A 3,677-nucleotide genomic window follows, 5' to 3' on the forward strand; every position below is an offset into this window, starting at 1 on the left:
TGTAATTCCGGCTACTTGGAAGGCTGAGGCGGAAGGATCGCTGGAGCCCAGCAGGTGAGGCTGCGGTGGCTGGAAGCGGCCACTGCATTCCAGTCTGGGCGACAGAGTGAGACTCCACTCAAAAAAAAAGACAAATATTCCTAGGACTCCCCCAAGAGATTCTCTTTCCTCTTTTATTTTTATTTTTTTATTATTTTGAGTCAAAGTCTCACTCTGTTACCCAGGCTGAGGTGCAGTGGCACATTCACAGTCACCACAGCCTTGACCTGCTGGGCTCAGGTGATTCTTCTGCCTCAGTCTTCCAAGTAGCTGAAACTATAGGCATGTGCCACCATGCCTGGCTAATTTTTGATTTATTGTGGAGATGAGGTCTTGCAAGTTGCCTTGGCTGGTCCTGAACCCCTGGACTAAGGCAATCCTCTAGCCTCTGCCCCCCAAGGTACTGGGATTACAGGCATGAGCCACTGTGTCTGGTGAGATTCTCATTCAATAGATGTACAGTAGGGTCCAGGAATCTGCATTTTAACTAACTTCCCCATGTAATTTTGTTGCCTGGAGTTCCAGAGCACAATCTGAGAAACACTAGAATGGAAATTCTAAATCAAATCTGCCTTAAGAAGACAAAGCTCAAGAATCCTTACTAAAGACTTTGAATGAAGCCTAAGTATTTTGGTGCACTTTTTTTTTTTTTTTTTTTTTTTTTGAGTTGAAGTCTCACTCTATTGCTCAGGCTGGAGTGCAGTGGCACACTCATGGCCACTGCAGCCTCAGCCAGCTGGGCTCAAGCGATCCTTCTGCCTCAGCCTTCCAAGTAGCCAGAACTATAGGCATGCTCCACCATGCCTAGCTAATTTTTGATTTATTGTAGAGATGAAGTCTCACCAAGTTGCCCAGGCTGGTCTCGAACCAGTGGGCTCAGGTAATCCACTCACCTTGGCCTCCCAAAGCGCAGGTATTATAGATTGAGCCACTGCGCTGGGTCATTGATGCACTTTAAAAGAAGCCTTGTTGTATGTAATCACATGCATACAAATGGTATTGTGTGTATATGTGTGTTTAAATGTCTAAAATTATTCAGTTGGTTGTTTTGTTGAGATTTTTAAAAAGTAACAGTTTAGGTTTATTTATTTATGGAATGAGAAATGTCACAAAATCGTGGAATCTATTTTCTTTATGCCTCACTAGGTCAAAACTCAATAGCTTCTGAGTCACATTAAGACATTGAAGTTGAAGGAAGTTAGCAAAGTAATTTTAAAAACCAGGTAGAAGCCGGGCTCGGTGGCTCAGCCTGTAATCCCACGCCTTGGGAGGCTGAGGTGAGTTAATTCCCTGAGCCAGTGGGTTCGAGACCCGCCTGGGCAACGAGACCTCATCTCCACAATAAATAAAAAAATCAGCTGGGCGTGGTAGTGCATGCCTGTAATTCCGGCTACTTGGAAGGCTGAGGCGGAAGGATTGCCGGAGCCCAGCAGGTTGAGGCTGCGGTGGCCGGGAGCGGCCACTGCACTCCAGTCTGGGCGACAGAGTGAGACTCCAACTTAAAAAACAGCAACAACAAAACAAAACAAAGCAAAACAAAAACCAGGTAGAAGAGGCAAGATTTTCTGATTCCTGAACACAAACCCTGTTAGTACAATGATTGATATTTCTTCCCTCTTAAAAGCAGTGGTCTCACCTTTTCCTCTGGAAAAAAAGATAAAAGTAGGGCAGAGGAAGAAAAAATGCATAAGAAAAGAAAAATATAGTTAGACCTCTGAGCAGTTCACATTGTTACCTGGAAGAAAACAAAAGCAAACAAACAAAAAACCCAAAATAACAACACAAAAACCTAAACAAAACAAGAACAAAAAAGTCAGCTCTTGAAAGTTACACTCTGAAGTTTCATGCAACCTCTCTGTTGGAAATTTCATCTTTGTTTCACTGTCTTCATAATGTGAAATCAGCTGTGCCACCACTGCTGCTGCCCTGTGGTTCCCATGGGCCTTAGAAGGAGTTTGAAACTGAAGACTGAGAGGATCCCAGACCCTGTGGCTAGTTAAGGGGTTGGAATGTGGTGGTTGGTCTGAGGCATGAGAATCCTTCTCTGAGACTGACGCAGAGAGCTGGAGAAGGGGCTTTGCCTTTTTGGTCATGTTGCTGGAAGGATGTGAATGAATTGGGGGCTGCTGTCCCCCTTGTCACAGGAAAAAGCTTATCCATGTCAGCAGCACTAGAGAAACAGAGATGAGAAACAGAGACGAGAAACAGAGTCTTGGTAATGTCCTTTGACTCCACGGAACTGGCCAGGTCTCAGGCCAGTGCCACCCTTGGAATTCCCAGGTAATGAGACAATGAATCTCATCTTGGTTAAACTGGCTGGAATTGAATCTCTTACTTGCAACCAAAATTCTTCATCTCCATTATCAGCCTTGCTGTGAACTTTATTTAACCTGCCTACTCCCCCTTCCCCTTTCCAGTTACTAGAGAATTAGGGCTTTTCTATTCTTATCTCTGTCATAGGACTCATCATATGCACAGTGAATTTTTCCCCTTGCACTGGCAGCATTTCTGCTGTGCTTCTGGGAATAAACAGATTGAATGAGTGAATGAACTAACAATGAATCAATGAATGAGTATACAAAGAAGCAGTGTCACAGAACCATGTTATTCCTCTTTTAAGAGAAACTGCATTTTGCTACACAATTTACCAAATATTTTTTTTATTTTAGGGAAGTCCTCTTAGAAAACTGAGACCTTGCGTTAGAAATTAAACTTCAAGCTAAAATGTTAGAGCAAATACAAGGAAAGAGGGGACACTTTCTGAAATGAAGATATAAATCAACAGGGAAACAGGATTTGATTTTAAAAAACTGATGTAGAATTAATCAGTGTGTACCACAGGATTCTGGTTTCTTGCCATGCTAATTGGCGGTATTTAGGGAAAAGGTATCAAAGCTAAGAAATTTGAGGAAAATTTGTTAAGTTAAACAAGGTTTTTTACTATCTTCTCAGAGCTTTTCCTATATATTCTGGATCTCCAAGATGGCCATAGTATATACAGGGGATTGGTGTTTCTTTGAGAAGCTTTGAGAATATGGATTTGAAAAGGCACTTTGAGAAAATGGTTTTATTCACAGGTTTTCAGGCACCTGGATTTTACAGCAAAGAACCCCTTCCACTGGACTGGAAGCCGGAGTTGACCTTAATATCCATACAGCAGACTAATGTGTGGACATCGTGGTGGCAGGAAAGATCGTCTGAACCCCTATTCCCCTGATATAGAAACTCAAAGTCTAGAAATTCCAACATTATTCTTGGGGGGCATTGCCTTCTCCAGGCTCCTTTTTGAAAATGAGAATATAGCTCAGGGCGAGAGCACATTGATCAAGTCAGTTGTATCTTCGTTGGAATTATTTATTTTTGGACCAATTTTTGAAGACCTCAGGGTGGTGTGAGGACACTGTGTATGTCAATCATAGGAGGCAGGGCTCTGGAGGGAAGGGTGGAGTCCCCAGGAAGCTACCTCCCATAAGAGCTGTGCCAGGAGTGTGCAGACCCTACATTAGATATGCTCTCAGATGCATTCAGAACCCAGGGATTAGAGAGTGAAGCCAACTTGGGGTTTCTCTCCGGGCTGTTTTGTGTGGATACAGTGGCCCTCTTCCCTCATCCTCCTCCCCCTCTTGTTCTGTGTGAGG

Source organism: Carlito syrichta, unplaced genomic scaffold, assembly GCF_000164805.1.
Source record: "Carlito syrichta isolate Samal-C Ts95f unplaced genomic scaffold, Tarsius_syrichta-2.0.1 Scaffold311472, whole genome shotgun sequence".
Lineage (NCBI taxonomy): Eukaryota > Metazoa > Chordata > Mammalia > Primates > Tarsiidae > Carlito > Carlito syrichta.